Raw genomic sequence first — 14,713 nt, 5'->3', positions numbered from 1 at the left:
CCTATGTTTACACCTGACTGCAGTTCTGTCTGGCCCTCGCCTTCTAACCTGGGCATCCACTCATCCCAGCCTAACTGGGCTCCCGGTCTATTTAGACTGGAGACTTTGGTCGCGCTAATCCTCAGGTGCAGGTGAGGCTGGCCTCGAGTGGCCGCGTTTGGAGGGGTTCGGTGGCGGCCTCCAGAGTGGATCAACCGCCAACTTCCCCTGTGCGGTGGGGTCACGGCATGTCACGACTTTTTTATTCTTTATTTTTATTTTTTAATGGGAGAGGCGGCTGTATTGTGAAAAAGAAGGAATGCCCAATCCACTGGATGGTCTGGTTTTCGTACAGGTCGGTAGACTGAGCACACTGTGCGCCGGAGACTCCCACTCTGCATGCGTGGACCCCGAGTGGGGGCTGCAGGTCCGCGGAAGTTGCAAAGGCATGTGCTGATCTGCATGAGAAAGGGCGAGTCGCGTGGCTCAGCTGGCGGCCCCGGCGCAGATGACAGATCGCCCCGGCTCGCTGCCCCTCCAGGCCCCGCCCGCCGCTCCTTCCTCCGAACCGCGGGTCATCTGCTCCGGGCTGTCCTGCGCTCATCTCCATGACAAAGCGTGTGTTTACCTGCGGCCGCGGCACCGGCGGGCGCGCCTTTGTCCTGGGATCAGATTACCGCGGCAGCTGCGCGCAGCCTCCCGCGCGAGGCTGCACTGCCCCAGCGAACTCTGTCACCGAGTGTGCCGAGCCGAACGGGATGGGGGTGGGGGCGTCGGGTGGCTCCTATGGCCCGGGAGAGGCTGCTTTCGGTTTGGTACGGGCCGGACCCGGAGCCTCGCGACGGGGAGCCGACGCCCCGAGGGCTTCCTGAAGGAGGCGGAGGCGCCGGGCGGGTGCTGGGAGGGCGCCAGTGCGGAAGCTGGGGCTCAAGCCTTGGTCATCCCTGGCCGCCGAAGGGGTTGCGCACGCGCGAGTTTCGGGGCCTCCGAGCGCCTAAAGCCCGAGTCAGGACCGTTCTACCAGGCCGCTCCCCGGCCCTCGCCCTACCTCGCTGATGCCGCCGGGTAGGGCCGGCTGTGAGACGTCGGGGTGGCAAGCGCCGACAGTCTGGCGCCCTGGGTGAGCTCTCCGCGCAAACCTTGCGCCCCAGAGGGGCAGACTCCACGAGTGCTGCGGCCGCCCCCGCGGGTGGGCTTCTCGCCCTGGCCAGCATGGTCAGGCCTCGGCCTGGGCATCTGTGGGACGCGTGGCAGCCCCTTTCACTACTCCATCAGGGGTCGAGGCCTCACACCTGGAAATGGCAAGCCTGTGACTATGTAAAAAGACGACGCCGAGAAAGGAAAAGGCGTTGAGAGGGTCGTAGGAGCGAAGCCCTACGCTCCCCCGTATGTGCCCCTACCCTGGGGAGGTCGTGGGCACCTGTCGTCCCCATTCCCAGGGAGTCCCATCAATCTCTCACGCTGTACCCTTCTCTCAGGGGCCAGGGTATGGGGTGGTGGTTAAAGCCCAGGCTCACAGAGGACCTAAAAACCCCGAAAGGTGGCCTGCGCCAAAGGGCCTAACTAGGCCCCTGGGATTCCTCTGGGTCACTCCCCAGGCAGGGATGGTCCCACACATACGTTTCAGTTTCCTCCCGGCCTCCCCAGGAGTGTCCTCACTAGGCAGGCCATCGCCCAAGGCCACTATGGAAGAGCCCTGACAAGGCGACCGTGGACGCTTTCCAGTGCGCTGTCCTTCCCTGGCCTCCCCCACCTCCCCTTTTCTGTGAGCATCTGCCCGGGGAAGAACAGATGTGGGCACCTGCGGTGACAGGCTGCATATGTTCCGTCCTATTCACAGGCATTCAAACGTGGCTACAATGAGCGGCCTTTGTGTGCAGAGAGTCACTAAATATATTAATCTGTACTCCCCGGAGCACGGGCTGTTTAATTTTTCACTAGCAATAACATCTGATCTAATCCTTAAATCGGCTCCCCAAAGCCTCGCCTCCCGCCCACCCCCTCTACCGAAAAACGTGTGAAGTTATTCAACTTTCCACCTGTTGCCTGAATTGGGCTGGGTCACTGCAACATCCAAGGCTGGATCAGGCCAGGAGGGGGTGAGTAGTGGGTGGGGGCACTGTATGGGGTGCTGCCTGCCACATGGGCATAGCCAGGGCGTGTTTATCAGAAGGAAAATAAACACCAAGTGTGGAGTGTGGCTCCCCAAATGTTGTGCAAACAAAGAACAATAATTATTGAACAGCTTCCAAAGCAACCCAGCATACTCACCCTTTCTGTGTGAGTTCCTTTAAAAATGTATATAAAGTTCCCATTTATCTTTTTGTTTATTAAACCCTCGTGGTTATTATAAACACTGGTCAATAGGCCACACAGCCAAAAGGTAACATAAATCTCAGATGTAAGACTTAGATTTTTTTTAGCAATTTTGTTGCAGGACTCTTTTATCTTAGCATCCCTTATTCTATTTTGATTTGTTTTCAGCCACAATGAGTCCTTTAGTGCCATTGTGGACGTCACAATGTACATGGACATCAGGCTGTGAATGAAGACAGAGGCAGTTTAAACAAACCAAGCTCTTTCTTTCCTTTCCATCCATTGTCATATGAATGGGCCTTCTGCATTGGCTGCTAGGAGACCAGCTTTGCAAAGCCCTGCTCCAGTAAATGGGCTGGGAGAAAGGGACCCCAATAAACATCTTGAGTACTGGAGAGGAAAAGCAGGGGACACATTTAGGCACCTTTTTTCACCTCAAGTCAACACATTTCTTTAATCTCAGAATGTAAAACATACTTGCTAACCTTGCATTCCTTACACTTCAGCTTCCTTCCTGCTGTCTTAAATTCCTACCCCTCCCTCCACTGCTTCCATCAGGAAACTAGGGGCAGCACTGGGTCACCCTCAACATTTGTTTTCAAAGAGCAATATGTTCTCTCTTCTTTTTAGGAACATGGGCTTGGGCATGCTCATCAGCCATTCTAATGACACAGGGCTGCATGTGCTTTCAGGAGGCACTGAAGCACTGCTAGGCAGTAGGAACACTTGCGAGTCTGTCAGGAATAGTCACACACTGTGATGTGGTGGTTGGGGCTGTTCCTGCTGGTGAACTGTCTGAGGTGGTTCCAGGCTCAGGGTGTGTTGGTAGGAACCACCCCATCAACTGCCAGCAGGTCAGGTCCTCCCTTACCTCTCAGAGCCACATGAAATCAGGCCACTGGAGGTAATGTTACTGCTGTTGGCCGGTGACATTGCTTCCCCAATGTTGAAGAATAACACCAGAAAAGCACGCCGAGGCAAGGTCAGAGTAGAAATTAGAAGTTTATTAAAGGACAGCAGAAAAGACTTCTCCCGGAGGAAGAAGGGGACCCAAAAGGTGGAATCTGTTGGCAGGCAAATGTGTTCCCCTTTTTATAGGTTTGGTGATGGAATGCAAGGGGGAAGGGTTAGGACACAGGTGGGCCAAACAAGTAATCTGGGAAGGAAGAACTTAATTATCACTTTTTTGGGATGGGCTTATCACCTCTCAGGGATGGGCTACCTCCAAATCTGTTGGGGGCTGTTTCCTGGGTTCCATTAACATTTCTTTGGGGTGGACTTTGGCCTAGGGCCTTTCTGGGACTTCATTAACTTTCTATGAGTTGTCCTGTGTTTCCCGGAATCATTGTCAGCACGGCCTCCATTTTAGATGTCACTGGATATTAGACCCGATTTACCTAACTACACTGACTACCTAATTTTAAATCTGGCTTCAGTAACAGCCATGTCCAGGCAAATGGGAAGCCACAAATGACTCAGAGCAAGGGGTATGGTCAGACATGGCAGGAAGAATGGCTCCTTTGGCTCCTCTTTGGTTTTACCTTACTGATCACACAGGGCTTGAGACCAATGTGAGATTGGACCTGTGGTCTGCCACAATACAAATGATAAAATGTCTTGGAGGTGGCTCTTCTGCCTTTCCATTTCTTGAAAAGGTTTGTGCAAGATTAAGAATCTTCCTTAAAAGGATGAGGGATTCACCAAGGGGGCATCAATAACTGAGATTCTCTTTGTGGGAAGTTTTTTACTTACAAATTCAATTTCTTTAATCGATACAGGAATCGCTCAGCTTTTCTATTTCTTCTTTGTTCAGGTCTGGTGATTTGCGTGGTTCTAGGAAACCTGTTTTCATCTGAAGTTATTCAGATAGCCTACTCTACTGTGGTGACATCTGAAGGAATAGGTCCTGCACTTTCTCAATATCCTCAATATCATGATCAGTGCAGCCATTTTGTGTGTGTGTGTGTGTGTGTGTGTTGTCAAAGAACAGACCTTCCTTTTTTGTTAATTTTCTCTGTTGCTCTAGGCAGAAATTAGGGCAGCCATTAGACTCACTTGTGCTTTCTTCTGGTCAGGAATCACCATCTTTACTTCCTATTTTCTATCATCTGAAAACAATAATTCCACACTTCTGTCCAATTTCCTAGTTGTTTACAGTTATGGACAACTTCTATAGGAATTGCTCTTTCTTGGGTGGAAACTGAAACAGGTAAGATACTTTTGGCTCCAAGTAACAGAAAACCCTGATTCTCACAAGGAGAATATTTCATGAGATCAGAAGGAAGGGCTCTAAGTGTGGGTGACTGAGTGGCTCCACCAGGGCCAAGCCCCTCCCTCTGCTGTCTGTGCTGTTAGCTCCATTCCGAACTCTGGGAGATCTGCCAAGGTTCTGAAGTCTTACACAGAGCAATGGCCACTTTCCTCCTAGATGCCACTCTTATCAGCAATGAAATACTCCGGTAACATGTAATGTGCACCAACCATATTTTCAGTTGTGGCATTTCTTCTTTCCCATTTAGATGAACTGTTAGCCAAATAAATATTGGGCATATGTGGTTGTTGCATTCAAAGAAATTCAGTTCAGCATCTAAATGAAACTATCACTAATAAATAGGTATACTGAGAGGATCAACTTGTTACCCTACCATTTCATTTTTCCACATTTCTCTCATCTTTTTCTTCAACTTTTTACCCTCCCTTAGTCCCCATTCAGTCCTGGCTTTTTTTCTTCCTCTTTCTTTTCTATTTCTTTCTTTTATTTATATAAACCTTCAATTCCCTATTTTTAGATTCTCTCCCTAACGAGCAGATTGGGTGTATATACTAAGGCATAGAAAGCATGTCTATGATGTGACGCAAGAGACGAAGGAAGAGGGGTTTAGTCCCCCCCACACACATTGATTTCTATGTACAACTTTTCTTCTAGTCTCCCAGGAAAGAGACCTTGAGGTAGTGTTTGAGTTTTCCTCTCCTTCACTGTAGTATACTCTAATAATCACAATTTAGAATGTAGACAGATTAATTGTGCCATTTGTACTTGTTAAAACTTAAAATTTTCCTTTAACAAATATACTCATCTAAAAATTCAAATAGTGCTGCTTAATTTGTGACAAAAATAGTCTTTGCCCACACTACACATTCCCATTCCCAATTCCTTCCACCACATTTATCTCTTAGCTACTTACTTGGAATTTACTCTGATTTTGAAAAGATCTTTCTTATAAGGCCTTTATTTCCAATGTGTGGACTCTGGATCCTAGCTCTAGCACCCTCACTTCCTGAATGAAAACCCAAGACTACACAGAGTTAGGGTCACCCTCTTTCTTAAAAATGGCTGTGGCCGTACTTTGTCCATTAATGCACCATTCAGTATCTACCTTATCACGTGATGATCATGCACAGCTGAGGCACAGGCTGCAGTTACAACTCCACTTTTGCTGGTTTCAGTTTTTGCCTGGATTTTTGCTCATCAGCTCTCTTGTGTGGCTTTTACTGATCATCACCAAACTCTGAAGATCTTGTTTAAACCTCAAGCACATGAGGTGCTTCACAGCTTCATCTTTGCTGCAGATGTTTCTTCTGGAGGCCTACACTCTCCAAGCTTTTGTCCTGGGTTTCCCCTTCTCTTCTGTTTTATAGGCCCTTAATACTCTTCTTCTTGACTTATTAATTTTGGAGAATATCCTCCACCAGCTTTCTGAGTTATGGTATTTGACAGACAACGTTTTTGCGCTTGCATACTTTAAAGTATCTTTATTCTGCTGAGAATTTAAGATTTTAATGGATTATTTTCTTCGGAATCTTAAACTTAATGGTCTAGCATAGTTTGGCTTTCTGGGATTTTTTTCTTTATTTATTTGCTACTGGGGATTGAACCCAGGGGCCTTTTATCACTGAACTACATCCCCAGACCTTTTTGTTTTTTGAGACAGGGTCTTTCTAAGTTGCCCAGGCTGGTGTGGAACTTGACCAGCCTCATGCCTCATCCTCCTAAATAGCTGGGATTAGAGGTATGCACTATAGTGGGATTCTATAAAGAATTTCCATGCCATTGTAATTTTGTATGCCTTAAATGTGAGCTTTTTTATTTCCCCTTCCAGAAGCTTTAATAAATTTTCTCTCTGATGTTTTGAAATTTTGTAATGATATACCTTGGTGTGGATCCTTTCAAAGTAAGTTTTGTGCTGGGTCCTTGGTGGTTCCTTTCCATGAGAAAATGTCTTCAAGATCTGGAAAGTTTTCTTGCGTCATTTCTTCATCTCCTTCTCATAATTTTCTCTATTCTGCTTTCATGTAATTCCTATTTTTCATGTTAGACCCCTTGAGTTTATCTTCTAATCTTCTTGTGCTCTTTCTCTATCATCTAAGAGTGTTGTTGAATCTGTCTTCTATTAATTCACTGCTTCTTTAATTTTGGGGAGGTCTTTCTTGTTCTCTAGGTGGACTTCTCTTTCATTTGTAATATTATCTTCAGAGACTGCCAACTATAAAGCATTTTATAACATTTCTCCCCTTGCATTTTTTTGATTACTTTTAGATTTTTCTCTTCCTCCAGTGATTGTTGATCCTTGTTATTTATGTACATTCAGGAGTAAGGCAATGTTCTACTCTATGTGGTACCTGAGAATTATAATATAGTGGGCCTTGCCTTCTGGTCATCCCTGACACCCTGCCACTGCTGAATGAGCCTCCTGTTTCTTGGGAGGATGGTTTTCCTGGTTGCTGGGCCATAGCACTTGGTTTTTACCCTTCTCTCCTAGGTTTGCACCTTCTGCCTTAGGTCATTCCTAACCCACTTATTCTTTTACTATCTCCTTGTGGTGTTTCTCATTCCCTCCTGGTCCACTGAGGCTGCTAATGCAAAGTACTGTAGAGGGGGTGGTTTAGAAATAACAGGTTTCTCACAGTCCTGGGACTGGTGACTGAAACTAGAATGGCTGGCTCTCTGAGGGCCCCCATCTGGATTGCAGATTGTCTTCTCCTTGTGTCCTCACCTGGAAGAAAGAAGGTGAGAGAGCCCTACTCTTATTCTCCAAGGCTACACCCTCATGACCCAATCATCTCCCAAAGCCTCACCTCCAAATGCCATCACTGTGGAAATTAGATTTCAACATAACATGATGGCCCTTGCTATATGTCTCACCTGTTTTCTAACATTTCACCCATCAGTTTGTGTCTCCTACCACAATCTGTACTCCTTAAGACTGGATGCTGTTTCACCTGCTTTTGTGATGGAATGCCACCATCCTCAGTCTGCAACGGGTGCTACGCACTGTTTGTTGATTTTACTTGGAAGAAAAAAATTAGTATGAAGCCTCAGCCTCTTGGCTGGAAAGATTCCTTCACAAATCTTTCAGTGATTCTGTGGTGTCACCTCGATTTGGCATTATATTTTGAGTTCTCTATCAAGTGCTTTGCCAGAGATTCTGAAGGAAATCACAAAATGTGTATCCCAGAATGATACCTAAACATCTTACTCCCCTGGCAGAAGCCTCATTAGCTCACCAGGGTTTAGAGCAGACTTACTAGGACACAGTATGCGTCCAGGAAGTCGGATATACATCCTCTTTTGGCCTATTATTATTGGAATGTGTCAATAAGTTAAAAAATGAATTACATTGTTTCCAAGGTCCTGTCATACATGTAGATGCCCAAACGTTCTCCTGATTGTAGAGAAAAGAGTGGAATAGAAACTAGGGGTCGTTCCGGGGGAGCGCGGCCCCCACCCTCTACCCGACGCAGTGACCAGGCACAGCGGCCGCGCCGTCCTCCAAAGCGCCAGCGTGGAGTCCTCGCCCGGATCAGCATGGTGCAGCGGCGGGCCAGGGCCCGCAACCGTCGCAGGATCCGAGCTGCGGGACGTGGAAGTTGGCTTCCGGACACTCGCAATGAGACCTAGGCCTACGAAGAACAAACTGGCACTCCATCCCGCAGGACGCTCTATCTGCAGGGCCGAAAAGGAAAAATGGCGAAGTCCGCTAATCGCCTGAGGAAGTGAGGCCGGAAGTTGTATGGTTGCCGGGGCAACAGGCCGAGGCGTCCTTCCCCCTCCGCGCCAAAGGCTCGCGTACACACACCTCGCGCCCGCCCCCGCTCATACACATGCGCATCTCGCGCTGCGGCCTCCCCCTGCGCCTGCGCACCACGAACCCTGCATTTCGTCCGGGCCGTCCATGCCCCGCCCCGCTTCCACGGCCGGGCGGAAGCACTTGGGCGGAAACGGAAGTGAAGCAGAGGCGGCGGGGCGGAGGGTGGGGTGGGTGTGTTGGCGGTTGTTCTTCGCGTCTCTAGGTAGGGCAGGCCTAGGGACCTGGCAGTGGCCTGTGGGCCGCCGGGGTGGTGGCGAGGGTCCGGAGGGATGGCGGAGGTGCGGACGAGGGGCCCTCTGCGGCGGCCCGGGTGGCGGCCGGGATGGTCGGGGGGCGGTGGCGGAGGCTCGCGCGGGTGCTGGGCGTGCACAGCCAGGAGGCCGGGGGGAGGGGGACGCGGAGGCCGGGAGGGCGAGGTGGGGGCCAGTCGGCCGCGGTGTGCAGAGCCTTTCATTTTTGACGCCAACTCTGTGCATGATCTCTGACCGTCCGGTCCTGGGACTTGCTTTTGGTCCCTTTGCCTCGCTCGCGGCCTTCATGCATTCTCTGATTTTTTTATTTTCTCATCCTTTCCCCCAGCTCCCGCCATAGCCATTGGGTTCCCCTGACCCAGCCGTTCCTTTAGTTTAGAAGCTATAGCTGTGCTTTTTTGCCAGTTGAGCTCTTGGGAAGAAGCGCCACCAGCACAGCAGTGTCAGGTCATTCACTGCTCTTCTAGGCCTCCTTGCCTACCAGTTTTTAAAATCGCTCACCACCTAGTCTTTCAAACCTTTGGCCCACGGAAAGGAATACAGTAGGTGACATCTGAGGTCCCTTGTGGTTTTATAGCAATCCAAGATTCTACCCTATTCCTGAATTGGAATCTGGGTATCATTTATAAGGCAGATTTACTTGAAACTAACGAAGTTCGGTCTTTCATGTCCCTCAATTGCATGGGTTGCTTCCAAGGCCCTGGGAACTCTGCTATCCTGTGTTTATAATTTGTATTTTGTTTTTTACAAAGAAGAACCCCAAGTTGTATATTTCATTCCCTATACAACTTGCCGTTTGTCATATTCTGCTGCCTTGAGATTTACCCTCTTGTCCATCCGACCTTCCCCTCCCTAACTCGTGCTCCTTCATCTTCTAGGGGTGCTCATATGGACGAAGGGGGTTAAGCATGAGCTAACTCAGCTCGTTGGGCAGGACCTTATAACTCTTGCCTTGCAACTGTAAGTGCAGGTATTGTTAGATTCATTTCCCTACAGAGTTGCTACCTCCTTGAGAGGTTGATGGTGAAATGCATAGGAATCTACTTAGCTGAAGTCATGAAAGCACTCCTACCTCCATAGAAACTAGAGTTGTACACTGGGAATTCATTCAGAGGAATTTATTGCAACCTTTATTTTATTACTTTGAAAACAGGGCAATCCTAATGTGATCAGTTATTTTTATAGAGTATAATAATAAACAAATAATTGTATTTTAGTTTGCTTTTGGACATGTTTCTTTGTAAGGTATTTTATTGGGAAATCTTAAGGGATTTTAAAGTTTAAGTTATTAAAATAAACAATAATGCTTAAAGTATTTCTAGAGGAGTTTTTAGTAGTTTAGAGTCTACCAGATTTAGGAGGTAGATTATTATTTTTTACAAGTTATTAGTGAGTACGTAGATTTGTCTTCATTCATAAAGTGAATCTGTGCATTTGTTAGCCAAAAAAAGCCAGCTCCTGAGCACCATCGATTGACATAGTATTGCTCAGTGAGAAAGACTATGTAAGTCAATTTTATTATAGAACTTTTTTTAAATATATTTTTTAGTTGCAGATGGACACAATATCTTTATTTTGTTTATTTTTATGTGATGCTGAGGATCCAACCCAGTGCCTAACACGTGCTAGGCAAGCACTCTACCACTGTGCCACAACCCCTTAGTACTTTTAATATAAAGTCTGCCACATTATATCCTTTAATGTATCTGCTTGCACACATCTGCATATGTATGCCAGGTTCTGTAAAAGTGGTCAGTATTAATACTGTTGCATTAGGAACCCAAATTTAACTCACTACAGATTCTTGCAAATTATTACAAAGTCATTTACAGTATAACCATTGCCAACTTGAAACAGAGAAGCAACTTCCTGAATAGAGATTTTGGGACAATTTAGGTTTTTGCTCATTAAGCACCAAGATAACACATTTAGGATGGAAATTGTTCTATGATATGTTCTTTTTCTGCCTAGTGTGACAAACATTCCTCAGTGGTCTCAAATGAATATTGAACTGTATATAGTTTTTTAATGTTGTGATATAAACAGGGATGCAGATGCAGATCTTTCCTGGAGTTTTTAGGTCTCTGCTTTTTTTTAGTGGGGTCTTTTTTTGTTTTTGTTTTAATTCTTTTCTTTCTTTCTTTTTTTTTTTTTCTTTTAGTTTCCCTGTGTCAGCTGTCAGAACTTCTTACTGCTGTCAGTATACCTGCCTAAGGTTGCCCTTTCCATCATGTATTCTTCTCTACTTGCTACTTTGGGTTCAGTTGTTAGAACTGAGGAGAAAAATAGTCCATAGCCTATAAGAGCCTGAAGGAGTTTCTCCTGAAAATTTTGTTTTAGCTTTAACTTGTGGATTTTTTGATATATATCAGACCTTATTCTGAATCCTGGATAAGTAAGGCAGCATAACTATTTGTAGGTATACTCACATTTTTGTGTGTGTTGAGTGACATCGTTTTCACAGTGCTTCCTGCACTTGTAAGAAGATTTGTAGAACTGCAGTTGGGTAAGGAAAGGCAAAGGGCTGTTGGGAAAAGCCAGAGACCCTCTTGTCACTGTTATCCTTGGAGGGCCCTGGGAATGACTGGGAATAACCTGTGGGTAGGAGACTGTAGGCCCTCCTGGTGTGCAGTGACCAGGTCACCCTCAGATGCATCTGTGTCAGTGGAGAGGTGAGGCCTAAGGAAAGGAAGACAGGCTTTTGAGATTGGTGGGCTTGGATGCTGCCATTCCTGTTAGTTAATATCTGTGGCCTTAAGCAAGTGGTTGTTTTCACCTAGCACACACTGTCAATTTCCTCCCCCATAACTACACCTTTACTGCAATGTGTCCTTGAGAAAAGAGGCTGAACAAAACTGATGTGTGGGACTAGGGGGCCCATCTGCCACGGGGCTTTTGAAATAAATTACACATTTAAAGTGTCCCATTGGTCACATTTTGACATGTGTACGCCTCCAGATTTTCTTCTGTCCTGCAGGAGCCACCATCTGGTTCATACTTTATTCACAGCCCTAGCAGGGCTCTGGAGTGTGGTAAATACTCCTTGGACATTTACTTAGGTGAGTGTGGGAATTTGGTTAGGCTGCCAAGTACAGTTGTCCTTGTGCAGGGGTCAGGCACACGTGAACTGTTCATGTGCCCAAGAGACCTAGAGGAACCTTGGCATAGGTCAGCATCAGGTGGGGCTAGGCTGAGGTGTGCTGCTCTGTCAGTTTCCACAGATGTTTAGAAGTTGAAAGTTAGGAGTAAAGGAGTTCCTGGATTTGTCTTTTTTCCTTCCACTTCACGTTTTAGTAGCCCAGCAGTTGAGACAGGCTTCGCTGTCAGAGGAAAGTGCAGCTTGGCCTAGGAGCAGCAGCCTCCAGATCCACTGTGCCTGCAGTTCCTTGTAGCTCCTCAGAACTTCCTGCATTGATGTTGGTGTTGATTTTGCAAGCCCTGTGTTGGGCTGCTGGAGGATAGCATTTCTTCGCATTCTATCCTAGGATACATGTGGGGTCTCAGAAATCCTTGTGGATTTCTATTCTTTTTATACATTTTCCCTTGCATTTATCTATTATTTCAAATAGATTTGGGGCCCCTTATATGAGACGTTGTGCTAGCTGTTGGGATGAGACAGATAAACATGTCATTGTCCCAAGTGGCCCACCTTAATAGTGGTGATTCCCCAGTGTCCCACACTATATTTAGGGCAGTGAGACTCCTACCTAATGAGACAAGATTTCTACTTTCTTTCTAAACGGCAGTGATCAACATATAAAAAGTTCCTATATGAATTGCAGGGAGAATTAATTGAAATCTAAATTATATGTATTTGTTCAGTCATTCTTTAATAACTGCATTATTATTTCTTTATAGAAGGAGAAGCCTCCATATATGCACTCAACAGTAAAGGGAAAACAAAAAGTAATTATTTGAGGTGATAGGCGTAGTTTCCTGTCCTTTTGGACACTTCTGTCATCTCATGCTGACTGCACTTGTGCTTGGGTGATGCTTCCAGACCTGGCCATCAGGGACGTTGCTCTACAAAGTGGGCGTGGCGAGTATTTAGCTCTTGAATTCATGGAAGTATGGGAAGGCCTCCTTCAGCTTCATGATTCCCAACTCCTTTCCTACCCTGGTTCTTTTTTGTAAATGCCAAAGGAGAACACTTTTTCATGTCGCATACTTGAGGTTTATCTGTGACTCAAATGTGAGAAATTGGCAGTGTGAAAGACAGGAAAAGCTTGTGCTTGTTCAGGTGAAACAGTGGGCTTTTCACTACTAGTGTGAGAAAGGGGCAGAAACATCTGAATAAAAGCAGAGTCTGGGGGCTGGGGATGTGGCTCAAGCGGTAGCGTGCTTGCCAGGCATGCGTGCGGCCTGGGTTCGATCCTCAGCACCACATACAAACAAAGATGTTGTGCCCACCGAGAACTAAAAAATAATAAATATTAAAATTCTCTCTCTCTCTCTCCCCCTGTTTAAAAAAAAAAAAAAAAAAAGCAGAGTCTGGCTTCTTGCAAAATAAAGTGGTTATTTTGAGAAATTTACTGTTGTCATTTACAGTTTCAGTAGAAAATGATTGCATCAAAAAGAAAATTTTTTTTTTAAATGTCAAGGAAAGAAAGACAAGTTCAAATGTGACAAAACCTGCTGTGCAGGTGGGGGCATCATTCTGGAAAGCGATTGGTGGGGTTTCTGTGCCCAACTCTTAGCTCTCTCTCCACCTGTGTGTTGTTTTCTCCTGTGTCTTGAGTGACCCAGCCAGAACTTCCAGGAGCTGTCTGAACTGAGGGCTTATGGGAAAGGAATCAACAGGGGCTAGCCATGCACTCTGGGATATCCCAGCACTCAGCACAGACCTGTGAAGGACATAGAACTGAGTTAGTCTCTGATTTATAAGATTTATCTTTGACCTGCTTAATTCAAAGTAAGGCATAGAATAATAGTCTAGAGTCTATTCTAACCAACATTTGTATTTCTTTCCCAAAGCCTGTCCCCTGCTTACTATGTTATAACAACATTGAGGAATACCTTTAGGAGCCAGGCATATATCTCAGTGGTAGAGCTCTTGCTTAGCTCCTGTGAGGCTATATGTTAGATCTCTAGCACATGAAAAAGCAGTGTAACCATCGTGGAGAAAAGATCCATGTCCATGAATCCAACAGAAACCCAACAGCTAAGAGATAATTATGTTATGAGGCCCAGTTTCTACTGTAGTAGCTCAATACTTTGACTTTGTTTCCATAGCAAACTCTATACTAGTGATAGTGAGTAGTGATCTGAGGCATATGTATTCATATAGTCTCTTTAATAACATATGGTCAGGACTTTGATGAGTTTCCATATATAATAGGTGATATTTATCTCTGCCCATATATTATATATTTTCATTTTTAATGACTATTAAACAGATAGCTTCAGATTAAACCATTACAGGTCAGTGTCCAGTAGCAATAAGTATATTTTTTAAGATAGTCTTATGAGGGTGTCTGTTGTCATCACAGTGATTTGTTTACAGTTCCTTCACTTGTGAGTTAGAACTTTTGATTTCTATAAGGGTTTCTTCTTTTTTTGTTTAAATATTTATTTTTTTTTTAGTTTTAGGTGGACACAATAACTTTATTTTGTTTTTATGTGGTGCTGAGAATCGAACCCAGTGCCTCACTCATGCTAGGCGAGCGCTCTACCATATGAGCCACATCCCCAGCCCTTCTATAAGGGTTTCATTAGAGTTGCCTTATAGATTAAAGTTTGTATGTGTAGATGCCCAATTCAGCATGGTAGCTGGTAAGTGCACTGAAAAATGAGGGCTGCTGATATGTGCTTGGACATGACCCTGATGGTTCAGAAGAAACCATGGTGAATGTGTGCTTGGATGTGGGACCTGACAGCTCAGAGGAGACTGTAGTGATTGTGTGCTTGGATGTGACCCTGATCGCTCAGAGGAAATGATAGTGAATATGTAGACATTGAAATCCAGGAGGTCCTCATAGAATATTTTCTGAGCATTGATGATTTTTCCTTGCCTAAAGGAGGACATCATATGATATAAATGTATTTTGTTCCATTTTTATTTTTATAAACTATTTTAAT

General features: G+C 45.7%; 1 protein-coding gene across 8 annotated transcripts in view; it reads left to right on the top strand.

Annotated features, from left to right (window-relative positions):
• Fam120b (family with sequence similarity 120 member B) overlaps positions 1 to 14,713 on the top strand; it is a 66,239-nt gene that overhangs the window by 4,261 nt on the left and 47,265 nt on the right. The window contains exon 1 of one of the 8 annotated variants that reach the window (XM_046449403.2): positions 8,516 to 8,586. The exons of the other annotated variants lie outside the window; for them this stretch is intronic. The gene's annotated coding sequence lies outside the window, so the exon portion shown is untranslated. Of the gene's footprint in view, positions 1 to 8,515; positions 8,587 to 14,713 lie in introns of those variants that run through there. 8 annotated transcript variants of the gene reach the window in all.

This window comes from Marmota monax, unplaced genomic scaffold (genome assembly GCF_021218885.2).
Source record: "Marmota monax isolate L192 unplaced genomic scaffold, Marmota_monax_Labrador192_F-V1.1 WCK01_AAM20220418_F8-fsc00083, whole genome shotgun sequence".
NCBI classification, from domain to species: Eukaryota; Metazoa; Chordata; class Mammalia; order Rodentia; family Sciuridae; genus Marmota; species Marmota monax.
This window is presented reverse-complemented; position numbering and strand designations above follow the sequence as displayed.